Below are 18,439 nucleotides of genomic sequence, written 5' to 3'. Positions count from 1 at the left end.
CCCCCTCCTTTCCTTTCCCCACTTACCTCCCACAACCTGGCTCAGATCTTTGTGTACGTGTATGTCAGTGTGTGTTCTCGGGGTTGGTGGCTGACAAAGAGCCCCCAAGAAAGCAATCTATGTGTGTCTCCTCACACTGGATGCGTCGGTGGCAGGAGCCGGCCTCGGCCTTCCAGCAGAGTGGTGCTGGCTTGTTGACCAGGCTCCTCTCTGCCTGTCACCCCCCACCCCACCCAGCCCCCTCCTCCCGTCCCTCTCCTCTCTCTCCCAGCCCTGTCACCACCACCAGCAGCCCCCCCAGTCTCCTCCTCCTCCTCCTCCAACCTTCTCTTCTTTCAAGCACCTGGGGGGAGCAGTCCAAATCCCTTCACCTCGGGCAAGAAAACTAGGGATGTCTGGGGTGGGGGTGGGGGGTAGATTCAGAGCCAGTGGGACAGAGGGGCACAGAGGCCTTTTAAAAAATCCGCTGTGCACCGCCAGCGCGGGAGGGGGAAGGAGGCGAGCCGCGCCGCTCACGTGGCCCCCCTCTCAGAACTTGCGGGGCCTAGCCAAGCCGGCTGGTCCTCGGCCCCCCCCAAGGAGGCCGGCGGGGCGCGAAGGCCAGCTGTCCCCAAGGCCAGGGTGGGACAGGCCACGGCGATCAGGCCCAGGGGCCTGAGCCTCACGCGCTGGCCCGGACCCACAGGGCCCGGCACGAGGGGCCGGCGCCCCCGCCTCTCCCCGGAGCCCGCCCGTGCCCCTTCCTCCGCAGCCCTGCGCCCCTCGCTCGGCCCGGCCGCCCCCTCGCCGCCCCCCGCGCCCCGGGCGCACACCCACCCCCTGCCCAGGGTTGGCCTTCGCGGCGGTCAAGCCCGGGCGTCTGGGCCGCAGCTCGGATGACCTTTGTTCAGCGCGGCGCCGGCGGCGGCTGCTGCTGCTGTAGCTGCTGCTGCTGTCGTCGTAGCGGCGGCGGCGGCGGCGGCGGCTTCCATGTTACGGGCGTGTCATCTGCATTCCCGCTGCCGGGGTCGGGATGTGCGTGTGCGGCGGAGCGGCCTCGCCGCCTGTGCCGCCGCCGATGCTGCCGATGCCGCCGCTGCCGCCGCCGCCTCCTCCCGGGCCGCCCCGCCGCCGGCGCCGCCGCCGCCGCCGCGGCCTCGCCGTGCGCCCGGCCCGGGCCCCGCGCCTCCCCGGGCGCCGCGCTCTAGGCCGCACGGCGGCGGCGGCGGCCCGCCACGCCGGGGCCTACGATGGGGGTGCGGGCCCGGGCGGCGGCAGCGGCTCGGCCCGAGCGGCGAGCGAACAAAAGGGAGCGCGGGAGAGGGGGAGGGGGCGGCCGGTGGGGGAAGGGAGGATCGGGGAGAATGGAGGCGAGAGCGCGAAGCCCCGCAGCCCGCGGGCGCGGACGCCCGGCCGGTGCCGACTTGGCGGAGGGAAGCCGAGCCCCCGCCGACCTGCCAAGTCTCGCCCATCTGGGGCCGCTGCGTCGCGGCTTCGCCCCGGAGAGCGGGGTGGTGGTGGTGGTGGTGGTGAGGGGCTGCAGGGAGGGCTGCTGCTTTTTCAAACGACATTTCAGGCTCTCACCCAGTCCTTTCCATGGCCCCAAGCCGCAACTTACTCGAGTGGAAGGAAGCAAGGCCTCGCCAAAGATGGTTGCAAAAGACCGTGAGCCTCTACCCAGGATCTTGAAGCCAAGGTGGTGTTTTGTTATCCTCGTAATGGTGGCAAATAAGTCAGTAGAGAGCACGCTATCTTCAGATGCATTAACTCTGAAATTCTCTCTGGAGGTGAAAGAAGGGGCTCTCCTCTGGGTAGTTAGTGGTTTGGAGCCCTTTTCGCCTTAAACTGAGCCACAAAAGAATGGAAGACACCCCCTGGGGTGGGGAGAAAGCCCTGGTGTAAAAGACACACGTTTTGCTTTCAGAGAAAAAGCCACTGGGGCCAGATTGAAACATGGCATGTTCAGTTCAGTTCATGTAGTTTTTTTTTTTTTTTTTAATGGGGGAATGATATTGAGTAAACAAGATGTAATAGCTAGGTCTTTGAATTCAAGAAAGGAGATGTGTACAAATGTAACAAGCACATTTTGTACATACAGCAGGTGTTCACAGCCTCCAAAACACAAAAAAAGATACATGCATACATAACCCCCATAAAGACCACGAAGGTGTATAATCGTTAACACGTCCACGAGGGAGATACAGTGTATTTACCACCAGATCAGGTATGCTATTTAGCCAGCCCTGGGTCCTGGTTCGTATATGGTTCACAGACGTGCATGAGTTGAAAGATTTTTTTAAAACAAGAGAAACCTCCACATCAAGCTAATTGAGCTGACCCTGGAAATAAGACAAAATGGAAGGATCTGAAAACAACGTCACCATAACCTAGAAAGGCTCACTCCTGTTTGACCGGACTCTGAAGACACTAGTATTATTCGAGTAGCCAAGAAGACTCCCAGCACAGGAAGCGCTTCTGTGTTTTATGTTAAATGAAATTAATTGGTTAATATTTGCAAAGTGGGCTGAAAAGTTTTTTTGGTTGGGAATTTTAAAAGAAATCTCAGTGTGCCTCTCCTTTGCATTAACTTCCATTGAGGAAGCCATTGTTCTCTGTTATGGGGACACTGTATGATGTAAATTGGAAGTAGCATTTTTGCTATTTAAGACTTTTCATGTAAATGAGTCGAATGATTGTCTCACGGAAGAGTTGTTGGTCTTTTAATTTCAAACAGCAAATTCTTTGGAGTTGCACGTAAATTGGGACACATATTTATACGGGTTTAGAAAGAGCTATGTAATCTGCAATTTTTGCCAGCCACCGTATCCCATTTATCAATGTTACAAGATGGTGAAATTGAAATTCATCTTCTTGTAGCCAGAAAACGGTGCCAGTACCCTGTGGGTTGAGTTTCAACTTTACCTGGGCTAGATTTCATTTGAAAGGAGGCCTTTTTTCTTCTCCCGAAGGTGGGCCTTTATTAATATGCATGTAAAAACATTACGTGCATTGGAAAGAATACCAGGGCCTGCTTATCTGAAATCTTCATACGCTACCCTTGTTACAGTGTCTGGAATTTCATAATGTCCATACCATAGTAAATCCTCGCTTTCCTAGATTTAAAATCTTTGTTTACTCAAAATACTCTCTTGCTCCTCCCCCAATCCCCTTCTCCTAAGAGTTGAAAGCACAAAGTGAGTGGTTTCAAGAATTGTACCACCAAAACTACAGTCTGGATTGCTTATCGTAAAGAGCCTTCGGTTGTAGGACCGCCTCACATGGCTTCATAATGTCAAGTACTTTTAGAACTGAGCTTTTCACAAAGCCCAGTGCTTTGGTCAAGCTTCGGCCAGAGGAAATTAGTTTGGAAGCACAATTCATCTTTTGCACAAACGGTAACAAAAAACATTGCATCTGCTTTTAAAAAACCATAACCGACCAAAAATAAAAGATAATAATTTTTTGCAAATTATCTCAGTTCTATTTTTACAAAGAGGATTTCAGAGAAATCCCTTTGCCAGGTAGACCGATAGTGAGAGGCCAAGCACCCATCTTTATTCTATGAAATCACTGAATGTCACAGCAGGAAAAAACAGTTTTTAATGTAAGTTAAAAAAAAAAAATAACACTACCCCTCTTCCAAAAAATCTATACAAAGGTTCATTCTATTCCTGTGCATATGTAAGGCTATCCTGGGCACCACTCTGCTTTGGGCAACAATAGAAGTAAAGAATGAAATAAACTATTATTTGACTGCTGTAGATAAGAAACGGCAGAACAAAGGCGTCATATTATTCTCCTGCCAAATGGAAACTAAAGGCATTCCAAATCCTTTGGGATTTTGTTGTTGCTGTTTTTATCGCTAACTCTTAATGTCTTAGTTCTTCCTCCAATCAGTATACTGCAAAAAAAATCAGTTTGGGGTTTTTTTTTTGGAATCCTTTTGTGGTTTGAAGCTGGCTTTGCAGACACGTATAGACATCAGTCTGCGCATACTTTCCCTCCAAATTCCACTATGAAATTGGGACATGTCTTTGTTAGGCAGAGCACGCAAAAGGTGTGTTCCTTGAGGGAAAGAGGAAAAACAAAAAGAAAAGCCTTTTATCTCCCCATCAAAAGGCCTGATGAACCTCCTTACGCTGACAGCCCCCTAACCTGAACTACACAGTTTTTAGCTCAAAACTAAGCTAGGCCTAGGCGTTTATAGAGTTTCATATGTTAAATTTGTTGGCTTATTTTTAAAGGAATTATTGCACTATTTGACACTAGCATTATAATTTAAAGATCTGTAGCCGAGTAGCCAGCAAAGAAGGGGGGAGAAAAATCCATCTTTTCATTTTTAACAAAACATTGATAGAATCAGAATTTTTTTTTCCCAAAAACATACCCTTGAAAGAAATTACAACCAGATTTAAATTATTATTAACCTGCCAGAAACTGACTGAGGGGAGGTCTAGGAGAGGATTCCCCTGATCCTTTGTTAATGATCTCATAAACAGGTTTTCCGTAGTGAAGCCGCCTCCCCTTTCCTGAACTCCTTTTGGAAATGCCTGCAAGCGCCTTCGCTCAGTGACCTGAAGGGGCTGGGGGCTGGGTTCTGTTAAAAGATAAACTGAGAGACACATTAACATTTTTAAGAGTTGATTTGAGCAGAAGTCTGTTCCAATAGGGCAGTGCCAAACTGGAAGTGGCAGGAGGCTCTACCTAGGGGAGCCGGAGAAGGTGAGGTCACAAAGCAAGGAAATCATTCGACGGGCTACAGCTTAAAGCCTACTTGGCTATTTGCGACTGGTCATCCTTATCGGGTTTTGATTTTATAACCTTGAAGTATTTTGGGGCTTAGATTTTGGCTTCTTTACCAAGCTACCAGGGCATTAGAGCCACCTCAGTCTACTGGACTCTTCTCATTTAATTAATTTAACGGTTCAAAGTTGAGCATTATTTAAAAGGCCTCTAGATGTCCGAATGACCTTCTAATTCCTGGCCCCTGGATCTGTTCACTAATCTTTATCTCCTATTGTCTCTTGAGGCTTAAATGCTGGAAAGCTGGCCTTGCCCAGGGAAAAAGAAGGACGGGGACCGAAGAAAGGGTGGATGTATGGACTCTAGAGAATCATAGAAGAGCCAGAAGTATGGGGTTCAGGATACCAGCAAAGAGTCATCTTCAGGACCCGTGGGCCAAAGATGACGCCTGCTGAGGACTTTGTAAGATTTCCTAACTCTTTGTAGCTTTTACATCATGTCTGAGCTTCTTTGAAAGGAACTGTTGTTTGAGCTTGTTTCCTACTAAGTCCAAGAGGAGAGGAAGAGAAAGAGAAAGGTATCTGAGAAAAGGAAAGGCAATTGGCTTAATCCTTTAAGGAGGAGAAGGTAACACATAGGAAATGGGGACTGACTGCCACCCGAGAAGGGCCCTCATCGGTCCCCTGCAGCTCAGAGGCTACCTGGGCACTGTGTATCTGAATCTCCATCTTTGCATCCGCCCTCAACACCCCCGCCACCTGCACCAGCGAGCACAATGCCCTCTACATCCCATGGGTGAAAACAGCGCGTTATTTGTGAACTAAGGAATCGATGATAAACCCACAGGTACCTAAAGGTAAGCATGTCCCAAACTACACATAAGACCTTTTGCCACTGTAATGGATCCTGCAGGGCTTCGTCTAGGACCATCTTTGGGATATACACCTGTACCCCCTAACTGCCGAGACTACTGGGGGCTTACCTCTCACAACTGAGGCCCTCCTGGCAAACTGCCTTAGCTACCATCTTGGGCTGCCTCCTGAGAACTGTCTCACCCAAGTTTACACACCTCCTCTGGGAGCAGCCAAAGTCTGGCTCAAACAAAGATACAAAGGCTTGCCTTAATTTGGGCCAATTCTAAAGGGCCATCCCAGCCCCAGAGTGCCTGTAAGTTAGCTTAGGCCTCATGCTCCATAGCCCTGTAGGTCGGTTCCTTCTGCCAAATCCTGCCCTCCTCACTCCCTCACAAGTGGATCTCCAGAGATTATCTAGAGCCTTTTTCTAAGAAACTCAGACCCAGACACCCAGCAAACCAGATCCATTTCCCCATCGATTCCACCATCTCTTGGCCCTTACTTCCTCTCATCTGTTTCATCACCATGTGCTGAGGGTTCTAGCTCCCACGTATCTGCTGATTCCAATTCCTTCTCTCTATATCCACTACCTGGACTCAACCTCCCCGCCCATCACCTCAACTTGGAACTGGTCCCTAGCTGATCCTCAGGCCTCCACCTGGCCAACTTCCAATACATTCTCCACTCTGAAAACTCTAGGAACGTTTCTAAAGACGCCACCTTGTCACCCCTCTACTCAAACCTTTCCATATCTCTGTTGTCCTTAGGAGGATCCAGACTCAGTGACTGAGACGGCTCTCCACGATTCAGCTCCTTTGCCTGTCCACATCCCTTGCCTCTCCTTCCTCACATTCTAAGATCCAATATTGTCGAAAAATTTATTTAACACCAAAAGACCCACAGCCACACATCACTGGGGAAACCTTGGTTATTTCTGGAAAGGTAGAAAAGACAAATATAAACAAACAAATGGTAGAATATGAAAATAATCAGAAAATGGGACTGCGAAACAAAATACATTCGTCGGCAAACACTTGGAAGATGCTTAAAAAATATTGCTGTAGATTTGAACAAATACATGTTAGAATAAATTACACACTGTGGAAAGACCATTTTACTATTGAAAGAGTACAGCTATCTCTAACATGCCCCTGCTTATGGTGTGCGTACAATCCTGTTCCAATTATGACATATCTGTAAAACTCTAAATAAAAAGTTTAGCAGAGAAGGTATATTCCCAATAATAAATGATTTCTTTAATCAAAACAACATATGATTTTTTAAAAACTGTAGCAGTAATAACTAAAGAAGCAGCCACTATCCAGGAATTTTTAATTCTGCAATTAAATGACAAAAATTCCAACACACAAAATTCATCACTGAATCATTCGCAGATAAGCTACTGCAGCCAAGAAACTGAAGCCGAAAGTTCAGAGATCACTGCAGGATCTCATCAATGAGGTTAATTTTATTGTTAAGTGGGGTGGGGTGTAAGGACTTCGCAACAGTTCTGGCAAGAGGGACTCAGTACTGCACTTTGAAAGATGAGGTGTGACTACTGTGCACCACACTGTGGTTTGCTGGATATGTTAGGGAAGAGAACTTAAAGAAAAGTTACTCATTGTCCTCTTAAAAAGAGTAGTTTCAGATCTGCTGACTTTTTCTTTGGTCAATGCTCTCTATAACATGCTATCTGGCAGATAGTTCGTTAGAACAAAAAGTGTTTAATCTGTTCCTTTAAAGATAATATTTTAACCATGAAAAAGTGATTGCCTTTAGAAAGAAACTCAGGCTATGGAGAGAGCATTTTCGAAAATGATGTTTGGCAATCACTTGTGATTTGGTGCTAAAAATTATATATGAATATTACCTTTGACAACTATCAGATATGTGCACTTAAAATATCATAAAGCGAACTTTCTAAACTGTTAAAAAACAAAAAACTCCCAGATGAAGAGCTTAGGTATACATTGTAACTGACTGTACTTCAATTTAAAAAAAAGAGAGAGAGAAAAAGAAGAAAAAAGTTTAGGTGTGTTTGGACCTATTTGTTTAAAATATTAAAATGCAAATACAACGTCTTCCAATTTACGTTGCAGGAACAACTGACTGACATTGGAATATAGCGACTTATCACCCAAGCTTTGACTAAGCCTTTTGCATAGATGCTAGGTGGGATTTAAGAAGTGAGCATTATCATTAAGTATCTGATGAAAATGATCCAATTATTCCAATTTTACAGAATTTTGTGCAGCATCTTTTCCCACTATGACTGCATTTAAATCAACCAACATAGAAATAAACTAAATTTAGAAGATCTTCAGATCACTTTATCACAATTTGTGTTATACAAAGATTTCCAAAAAAGAAGCATGTTCAATATTAAAAATGTTAATGAGAGCAAAATACTTTATACTGCTAATAAAATTAAATTTTAATGACATTGTTTAGTCTGCCATACTTTCAACCTCCTTTGACTTCTGTTTTTGTTATAATTTTTAATATACATGACATATCAGGAGAGCACTCTCTGCATTTAATTTATAAGTGAATAAATAGGTGTGTTTCATCAAGAGTAAAAGCCACTGAATTTGAAAACCTTCCTTGAGTGGACAAGCTCAGCTTCTGCTGGACAGAGTGAAAACCTGTATTCCTTAATTTCAGTGCACTGACAGTCCAGATTGGGGGAAATAAATAATTATCGCCAGATAAATCATCAGCTTCACACCCTTCTTAAGTTTCCACCTCAGCCCCTCACCAAACAGAAAAGGAGTCAACTGAATCACTTCCAGAGAGTTCCTGGATCCACCCCCACCGCCTTTCTATCAGTACCTCTTGTCTGACCTTTCTCTCATCTTGTCCATCCCAGTCCATCTCCCATAGTGTTAAATCAACTCAATGGTGGTACATGGAAAACTCAGAGCATCAACCACAACCAGTTTGGCGACCTTGGCACTAGGCACTGCGCACCACGCACACCTCTCAGCAGCTCTGCAAAAAGAGCATTAACTAAGCCCCTCCAGATGCTGCCCATCTTTCTAGATCCTTCTAACTAGTCCACCCAACTCTTACCCTTGAAGCACAAATTAAGCCAAAAGGAATAAAGACCCTTTCTCTTGGGGTATAAAATAGAGCCTTTCTGGCTGCCTCCCCTAATAAAACTAGCGTCTGAAAGGTTTTCCCTCCTTTGGGAACTCTGTTTGGAACTCCTCCTACCAGCCTCTTCCTGAAATTCCTTCTTTCCCTTAACTTCTGTGGCGACTTTTCCCTTTCTATAAAGACCATTCCTTCTCAGCCTTTCTTCTCAGCTGACTTTTCTGCATTCCTCTGCTAAATACCCACGGCCTCAAGGTTTTATCATTGACCCTCTTCTTTTCTAGCTCTGCGTTTCTTGGGGAAACACGTTCGCTCCCAGGGCTTCAAGTATCTCTTTATTCTGGATTCCCAAAATCTGTGTTTCTTGCCCTAGTATCTCCTCTAACTCCAGGACACAGTAAATTGCCAAATGAATCAGAGAAATGCCTGACAATCACGTCTGACTCCAGAGGTCCAACTCCTCATCCATCCTTGACTGCAGGCTTGTCACTCAACGGCCCCACACTCCTCGCTCCACCCCTCTGTCACATTGTACTCCTCCGTCCACATCCTAGAGGAGAGAGAGCTGCTCCTTCTTTCTGCAGCCTGCTCAGGGTGCCTGCCCTCTGTTCCCACCTGTGTGGACGCCCTGGTTTAAGCAGTTCTCTCTCACCTGGTCTCTTACAGAGACCTCTTCATTTATCACTAACCTCTCTTCAACCAATTTCTTCCCACCTGACAGCCCTTAGCAATCAGTTCATCCTATTAAATGTATGTACACCATGTTAGTCATCCAAAGCTGACTCCCCCAGCATGGGGTCATCACAACCTGCTGACGAGACCAAGCTGAGTTTAAGCCTCACTATAGGAAGTAAAGAGAACACCACCTTGAACAAAGCCTGGTGTTTCAGTGTCTCAGAGGGAGAGAGAGAAGGTCAAGAAGGTCAGAACTGATTGAGAATTGGGAAGCCAGGAGGGGCAGGGGCAGGGGAAAAAAAAAAAAAAACAAAGAATTTATGGAGAATTGGGAGCTTGGTTTAAGGTGGGTCTATCAATGAGAGAACTTAGCTAGAAGGTATAAGTCCAGGATTGGTCAAAACAGCAGGGTGACGACTTAGGTGAGGGACTGAAAGAATCCTAGAGCACCACTTATTGTGTCCTTTCCATCGAGAGTTGATGGGTCTTTGGAGAAGTTCCTCTAAGAAACAACCAAACCATTATCTTGGGCAGGAGAATTATGGAAGAATAAATAAATCCTAATTACAACAAGGAATAGCAAAGTCGTGCAAATACAGGCACTAAGGCAGAGTGTAGGTTCTCAATGTCCAGGCAGGGGTGGGGAGGAGCCAGTTTTGGTCCTTGCTGATTTTGCCCCTTCTAGGCCTCCCTAAATTGACTCCAACCTCATTGCCTATCTTGTCCATCCTGAGATTGTGCCGGGTGATGGGAGAGGAGAGAAAATGTGCAGAAGTATCCTAAAATCTTCTCTGGAACCTACTAAATACTAAAGCACTGGGGTAAATAAGGACAATCTCAGTACAAAAGGTCTGATCCTTCTATCCTTAGCAAATCCAAAGAATCTTGCGACAAAAGAGGGGGAATGTCTTGCCATCTGTAAAATCAAGACCATCGCAGGACCCCTGCACGACCAGGTGAATAGATCTGAGGGACACGCAGGGTGGTGGATCTGGGAAAAGAATTGTGTTTCAATTTTCCTTCTCTTAACCTATTTATTTTGTGTTAAAATACTCATATTGTTTCTGCTAGGAAGCTTGTCACAAAGGAAACAACTTTCCTTTTTTATCGCTATCCTAGCTAAGACGTGAATAAGCGCTTTGAATTAAATAGCAAAAGCCCATGAACAAATACAAAGCAAAGCCCCGGAAGGTTTCCCTTCGCCTTAGAGCTCTGGCTCTTAAGGCAGCACTTGGAAAACCATTCTTTGTTATCCTGGGCACTTTCTGATAATGGATGCTACACGTCCTGAAGTGCACCTGCAAGTGTAGAAATAACAGGGGTACTCACACTCATATCAAACTATTCTGCCTACAGGATGGGATTTAAAGCAGCCCTTCCAGCTGACAGACTCACCTGCCTTTAGAGACCCCTGAAGTGCTCTCTCTAGTAGCATAAGGTTCCAAAGGAGCTCTCCCAGCCCCTTGGTGTGGAGCCTTAAGGCTGAATTCCATCCTCGTACTATCCTCAAAAATTCCCCCCACTGCCCTGCTTCCTTCCCATTCTTTGTCCTTTTCTACTTTAATAATAAGCATACTGTAGAATTAGCATATGAGGCTAGTGGCTAACAGAGCCATGGACTGACCCAGAGTTAGTTCATTTCAGTCATTAAGAGCCCAATTCGTGACCCTGGAGTTGGACCTCAGCCTCTCCGCAGTGCTGTTCCTGCTTTCCTGGGTACCTTTCCACAGATATTTACCAGCCTGGCTCCCTCCCTCACTTCATTCATGTCTCTGCTCTGTTGTCACCTTGTCAGAGGGAGCGTCCCTGACCAACTAACTAAAACTGCCCCTCCCATCTCTAGGTAGCCCTTTCCTCTGCTTTATTTGTCCCACGGCACTACCTGGCATTATATTTAAGGTTGCCAGATAAAATACATGCCATCTTTGGAACCTACTTACACTGAAAAATTATTCATGTTCATCTGAAATTCAGGTTTAACTGGGCATCTTGTATTTTTATTTGCTAAATCTGGAACCCATAATTAATATTGCATCTTTCATTCCTTCCCCCTCCCACATGAACGCAAATTCCATGAAGCAAAGACGTGGGCTGTTGGATTCACTGCTCTAAATCCCCAGCATCTCGTGTTCTGGAGTCCTGTCAGGCTGGGCACACAGTAGGTGCTCACAAGGGTTCAGGAATAAAAGAAGAAAACACACACAGCAGTACAGCACCAACTGAGGACTCAGCGCTAACAGGGCAATGTGTGCCGCATTCCAATCTGGCTTCCACTGTCTCCTTGGAAAATTTTCAATTGTAACGGGGATTCCAAAGATGAAAACGTTTGCATTCTGGTCCAGATACTGGATTAAGACCACCAGTACATACCAAACTGCCAAACCTCAGTCAAAGGACAGCTTACAAATCCTACTGATACGAATCAGAATTGAGCCATAAATTTGGCAGTAAAAACAAAACCCTTATTCTTTTTTTAAACAACCCCTATCCATTTTTTGTCTTGCCAAGTATTCCCTAACTACAATCACCGGATTTCCTTCCCCAACTGCATTCACCACACTCTTACTCTTCCATGGCACTCTTGTTCCCATAAGCTACAAAACAAAACTACAGCCATCAGATATTGTCCTCGACAGCTCGTCTTTAAAATACTTGGACGTGTCGAGGGTAATAGTTTGGGCAGCTTCATTGGATGTTCTGACAACTGAGTATTGTTAGTTTTGACTCGGTTACTTAGAGAAGACTTTGTAATTCTCTCCCAATCTCTCATGTGTATTTACTCAGCTAAGTAACTCTTGTGACCCATGGCATTCCTCTTAGGGGTCTTTTCCAGCGGCAGGAAGCCAGAAAGGCGGGTGAAGCTCAGAAAACACACCTTTTCCATCCAGCAACAAAAAATAACTTTCTTGCCATGTTTGAACTTTAAAGACTTTTCACCCAGAAGGAAGCCAACTTTTCTTTTTCTTCTGCCTGTCCCACATCCCACCCACCTGGAAAGAAAAACAAAAAACAAAAAACTGGAAAACACCTACCTTTGTACAAGTAAGTTGCCATGTGTGAGTTTTTTTTCCTTGCTAGTTCCTTCAAGCTTTGCTGTGCCTTTGCCCTAGCGCGTAATTGTGAACAATGTATATCTTGAAGAAAACAACTAAATACCAACAATACAGTGGAGGGATCCAGGAAGAAAGTGAGGTTAACTGGGACAGATTGCTGCTGAAAACCTGCCCAGAAAATTTCAAACATCTAAGAAACAACCCCATAAAAAAAAGTCAAAACAGGTGGAAGACCTAGATGGCCAGGCAGCTTGGAGCTGAGGTTTATAGAAAAAGAGACCGTGCACTGGGCTGTTTTGCATTGGGTCTCTTGTAAATCTGCTATGTTCTGTCCAATGCAACATTATTTCTAAAGTTCATAAAATGTTCTCCTGCCTTCATGGGCAAGCAGTATTCCCAATAGAGCCTTTTTTTTTTTTTGGAGGGAGGAGGTAATTAGATTTACTTCTTTTTTTAATGGAGGTACGGGGGAATTAACCCAGGACCTTGCACTCTACCACTAAGCTATACCCTCCCCGCCCCAAACAGAACCTTTATGCTCTCAATAACTGTATCAGAATACAGTGATGATTTTTGCGTGCTTTGAGTGCACGGGACTTTGACCCTCTGCCCTCAATGACCCCAGTCTGCTATAGTTCTTCTGGTTCTTGCATATGTTTCACCTGGTACTTCTTCGACTTTCCCTGAGCTGCCAGGAGTTGCTTCTGCAACTTCCAGCAGCCCCCTTCCTAATCAACTATTGAAAGCAAGTTTGTTAGAATCATGGCTAAGACAAGAGGAGGAGCTCCAAGTTCCTGCAGTTTCCATCTTCTGGCAGCGGGTCAGCTCCCTCTCCTCCCCTCACATTCCTCAGGTAGGGTTTTCAGAAAGCTGGCTTTGCAGGACCCTGGCTTCCTGGTGGGGAGCTGTAGTAGCAAAGATAATACCCAACACTTACGGAGAACTTATTTTCTGCCAGGTAGCATTCTGTACACACTATCTCATTTAACCCACATTCTCACGCACACCCGTGAGTCGAGCCCTGGGATTATCTCATTTTACAAATGAGGCTAGGTAACTTCCCCCCAAAAAGCACGCAGCCTTTAACGATGGAGTCAGCACTCACTCCCAGGCAGTCTGGCGCCATGCTCTACTGAGCACTACTCCGTACTCCAAGGGGAGTCCAAGCTTGAAAGCACCGAGTCATTTTCTCAAGCTTGTGGACCCCTGTCTCCTAAACACCCACAGTGCTCAGGATAAAATTCAACTCCCTTATGTGGTTTACACAGCCATCCAAAATCCAATCCTTGCTTACCTCTCCTGCCTCTTCTCAGGCCCAAATCCCCGGGCAAGGTAAACGTCCATAGTTACTCAGGGTCACATTGTGGGAAGGTCTTTTTTGCCCTGAGGGTCTTTGCACTGGATCACTGAGGTTCTCCACCGCGGGCTGGCTAACTTTTAACTCATCATTCACATCATAGCTCAGTGCCCACTTCCTCTGGGGAGCCTCGGAGAGCCCGTCACTGACACTGGCCCTCTCGCTAAGCGCTCCAGTAACACCCTGTATTTCCAATGGCTGCATTTTTCCCACAGCACTGGGGTTGCTTGTTTGTCTCTATTCCTCAAGGACTGGAGGCTCCAAGGGGACAGGACCCCATGCCTGGTTCACCATTATGTCCCCAAGGAGTAGCAAAGTGCCTGCACAAGGCAAGAATCCCAATAATCAAAGGTAATTATTTATTCATTCACTCATTCGACACATTTATTGAATGTCTACTCTCCACCATACACTGTGCACTATGGTACTCAAGTTTTTCTCATTCAATCCTTCTTCAAGGATGACTTCATAACAATTTACGGAACAACCCAGTTTATAGATTAGGAAAATAAGATGCAGGTTGTTTAAAAAAAAAAAAAGAAAAAAATTGCCTAAGGTCCCAGTAGATACCAGGATGGAGGAATGAATAGGGCCTGGTGCGGGTGGGAGGTAACTAGACTAGAATACCCCTGAAAGAACTCGAAAATAGGGTTAAAAGTCCTCCTTTGAGGTGAACTATTTTTTTAAAAAATCTAACATGAAAGGCCTGGGATAGGCAAAGTCTTAAGAGACAAAGTCGGCCAAGGGCAGACTAGACGTTAACCTAGTTGAATGTATTAGCATATCTAAAGAAAGAATGTGTCAATCACAGGAGGGGGTTGGTTAGTTTAGAACCTGGGGGGAATAAACTCAAGTCACAATCCTGCTTCGACAGCGCCCGACCCAGAACCTTCCCCGGCGGGAGGTGCCACCTCTCCTGGCAGGTGGAACCCAGCGCGGAGAGGATGCACCAGGCGACTGAATCACCCGCTTACCTCCCCCGCTCTGGTTCCCGCCCAGCCCGCACTCCGCCTGCAATTCCGCTTCCGCCTGCAGGGAGAGGCTAATAATAGCTCCCACGTGTGGGTCTGCAGCCTGTGCTAGGCGCCTTGCAACACTCCTTGTTGCATCTTGGCCTTACACAGCTCATCTTCCAGCTGGAACCCAACCTAGAGGGCTTGCCCGAGGTCAAACTGCAGGCAATCGAAAAAGAAAAGAGCTGGGATTTGGACCCAGGCTCGCCCAGCTCTGGGGTGCAAGATCACCTCGCCTCTCCTTGGCTGGTGGTACCGCCCACACGGGCATGCCCGGACCAGGGAGAGCTCTCTTTCTCTTTGTAGAACATAACTGAGTTGGCATTCTGGCCTACGTCCTTGCCTGGTGCGGGACTGATTCCGTGTGTGTGTGTGTGTGTGTGTGTCTTTCCTCAGAATCGAATCCATCGCAATTTGTTGAAGTGGAGCCTTCTACACTTTTTCGCAGCCCGCCTCCTTCGCCCTGGCTCCTCCCTGACCTTCGAACAGCCCAGGAACACACAAACGCACCCATCCGTCTGCCCCTTACCTGCCTCCTACCCTCCTGCAATCTACTCCTTCAAAACAACCACCATCATTTATGAGCACCTGGAATTCTGCTAGGGACTGAAGGTAAAAGAAATAAATGGGTGCTTTCCTCAAACCAGTGAAAAAAACAAGCCTTTTAACATCTCAACTGCTAGATTTTTGCGAATGAAAGGGGCAATCAATTAGCAATTATGGCAGGACAATAGCAATAACTAAGCACTACCCGGCCAAGGGGCGGTATATTCATCTCACAGGCACTCGGGAGACGCTCCTAGACCCTTGGCTCAGCCATTCTGTAGCTGCGAGACCTTGGAAAAGTCACTTAACCATCCTAAAACTCAGTTTCAAAATCTGCATAAAAGAGCCCCTACCCGGTTCGGGCGCAGAGAAGGTTTAGCAAAAACGGCAAACCCCTTTAGCCTATGAGTGGACAGGCACAGTGCGTGACTTTAGGCGTTTCCCCCTCGATCTATACAGACAGGACTGCGGGGATAAGAGAGCAGTACAGTGAGGAAAAATACGTGCGGAAACCTTGTGACCTGTATCGTTCATCCCCTTCTCTCTGCTCTCACTCTCCTCTCCCGGGCTCTGCAAACACGCGCCAATGCCTCATTAAAGACCGAAAGCCGTCCCATTAGGTCCAAATGCATGGAAACATATTCATGATTATTCAAATGATCCCCTCATAATATAATCAGTGCCGCCATCATAAATATTCATTTCGCTGTGCTAATCACTATGTAATCTCACAAGAGGGTGTGCCTCAGTAATCCTCTCCCTTTTGCCCTCTTCTCCCTCCTCCTTTTGTCTGATACTCTTTTCTCCACGCCTAAAGCCTCCTAAGGTCTTCCTAGGTCTTCACTCTCTCATTCCAGGTAAAGGTATTTCCAGCTCTGATCTAAAACTATCTTTATTTACCTCTATCTGAAAATTATTCTACTGGAAGGTTGTCCTTTTTCTGTACAGTATTTCTGACCAAGTCCCAGTAGCTCTAGATTCTTAGGCATACTTCCTTGATAAGCCCAGCAAAGGATAAGAGCCGCTCCCCGTCATGGTATAAATGCGCATCCTGGGCAGAGCAGTGTGCTGGAGCTGGAGGACCACCCAGGAGAGTAACACCTTTCAGTCTGGTGCAGGATTAAGACCAAGGAAACAACGCTCTGTAACAACAGAGGGGAAGGAAATAAGCACAAAAGAAATACAAGGCAACATCTAGCACCCCCGTGGGAGCAGCTGGGGGGTGGCCGGTGCCAGGGGGAGCCTGGGGATGAGAGAGGGCAACTCGGGGCTGAGTGCGGCATTCAGAGTCTCCATTCCAGCTATGTTCCTGGACAATTACACTCCTGAACTTTTATCCTTATCACGGTTATCTGTCTCTCCTAACATGACCATCTGTTATTGATTGCAGCAGGCAGAGTTAGAAATCAGCATGAATTTAAGCAAGGTGGAACATGAGGAAGATCCCTGTAAGACTGAGAATTCAGTGGATGTCAGTCCTTTAAGTCAAGTGCCCAAGGAGCTTGTCTCCAGTCACTAGGACTTGGCACAGTGGGAGGGAAGAGCCTTAATTCACGCAAAGAAAGGCAAATGGTAAAGTCCGTAGGGAGCAGAACACGGGGTGGGTCCCATCACAATCCGTTTAGGGTAGTATCCAGAATGGGGCCCGGATAGTCTATTTGTGCATTTGATGGTAGGGAAATGTCTAAGCTATGTCTATCCTTTGATGAAGAAAGACACAAGAGAAGAGGACTGTTTTTTATCGGTAAGGACTTCGGAAATGCTAGAATGGAAATAGAAATAATTAAAGGGGAAAAAACAGATAATAGCAGGTAACACAATTTCTAGGCCCAGAGGTTGTAAAACATGTGGGTATTCTATATCGTTTGCTACTCTGTAAGTCATAGGGAGATCACACTGTCTGTCGTCTTTAGTTTTATATGAGAGCCATTTTACATTTCAGGCTTTTTAGGGGTATAAGGAACACCCACTGTTGCTTACAACTTGAATAAGAAACATTCTTCTTTTCAAATGAGAAGCAAATTGCTCCTAAGTACCAAAAATGCATAGGATCAAAATGCATTGAAAATCGTTTCCAAAGCAATACTTTTCAGTAATTTTATTTGTCTTCTTAAAGACATGAAAATAAGATAGCTTGTCAAAGAAAGCCTTGTTTCTCGAAAGGCGAACACAGAGAGCACTGCCACCACAGAAAAGGGATGCAGGGTGACAAAAACCATTATCAATTTTTCATGGTTGATTTGTTAGTAGTTTCAAGGAGATAAATAATATTACTTTCCAATCCAAAGAGGTCTCACACCTGAGATTTGCAACATTATTTCTAAAATCAACATAGTTTCCTCTTCCTAGGATTTGTGGCAAAAACCGGGGAGTCCCTGGTTTGATTTAATGAGATTTACACAAAGGGACTTGTCAGTAACCACAGAAACAGGGCAGGGTTTTCCTAATGATTGTGCTTGAATTGTGTTCCAGTCTGAAAAGAGCCTTTTTAATTATAGGGTTTTGGGGGTGGGGTGAGCAGGGTTGGGAGAATGGGAGTGGGGGATTGGATGTAGTTTTTCATGGTGGCAGACTGAAAAGTCTTTTATCTGTTTAAAAGGATAGCAGGTGGGCTCCACTAACAAGTATTAACCCCAGGACTTGGCTTAACCCTGGAGAAAATGTTTTCCATTTTCAACCCTACGTGTTTGCTGCCTCTAGACTTCTCTAAGCTATTTATTTTTTTATTGAAGTATAGTTGATTTACAATATTGTGTTAGTTTCAGGTGTACAGCAAAGTGATTTGGTTATACATGTATATAATATATTCTTTTTTGATTCTTTGCCATTATTACAAGATATTGACTATAGTTTTTACAAGATATTGACCGTAGTTTTTACAAGACATTGAATATAGTTTCCTGCGCTATACAGTAGGTCCTTATTGTCTGTGTGTTTTATATATGGTAATATGTGCCTGTTAATCCCATACTCCTAATTTATCCATCCCCACCTCTTCACTTTAAATTGCAAGCTCTTGAAATAGAGCTTAGCAGGCCTTTGGAAGTGGCAGAAAAGTTCAGACAAGGACAATTTATCAGGTTTGAGATACTTCTGCACAACAGAGTTCTGTGGGCGGTCAGG

At 45.8% G+C, this 18,439-nt stretch overlaps 1 protein-coding gene and 1 long non-coding RNA gene across 5 annotated transcripts in view; one reads left to right on the top strand and one right to left on the bottom strand.

Annotated features, from left to right (window-relative positions):
- Positions 1–1,137, bottom strand: part of ZNF532 (zinc finger protein 532) — an 83,746-nt gene extending 82,609 nt beyond the window's left edge. For 2 of the 4 annotated variants that reach the window (XM_074355262.1, XM_074355263.1), the window contains exon 1: positions 817–1,137. The gene's annotated coding sequence lies outside the window, so the exon portion shown is untranslated. The remainder of the gene's footprint in view (positions 1–816) is intronic. The other 2 variants (XM_074355259.1, XM_074355260.1) reach the window with 1 other exon arrangement.
- Positions 1,138–1,269: 132 nt separating this feature from the next.
- Positions 1,270–8,003, top strand: LOC141575621 (uncharacterized). The gene is made up of 3 exons (XR_012503296.1): positions 1,270–1,675; positions 5,009–5,578; positions 6,344–8,003. It is a non-coding gene; the product is annotated as an uncharacterized LOC141575621 (long non-coding RNA).
- The last annotated feature ends 10,436 nt before the right edge of the window (positions 8,004–18,439 follow it).

This window comes from Camelus bactrianus, chromosome 30 (genome assembly GCF_048773025.1).
Source record: "Camelus bactrianus isolate YW-2024 breed Bactrian camel chromosome 30, ASM4877302v1, whole genome shotgun sequence".
NCBI classification, from domain to species: domain Eukaryota; kingdom Metazoa; phylum Chordata; class Mammalia; order Artiodactyla; family Camelidae; genus Camelus; species Camelus bactrianus.
The sequence above is the reverse complement of the archived record's forward strand: the minus strand, read 5'-3'. Positions and strand labels throughout refer to the sequence as shown.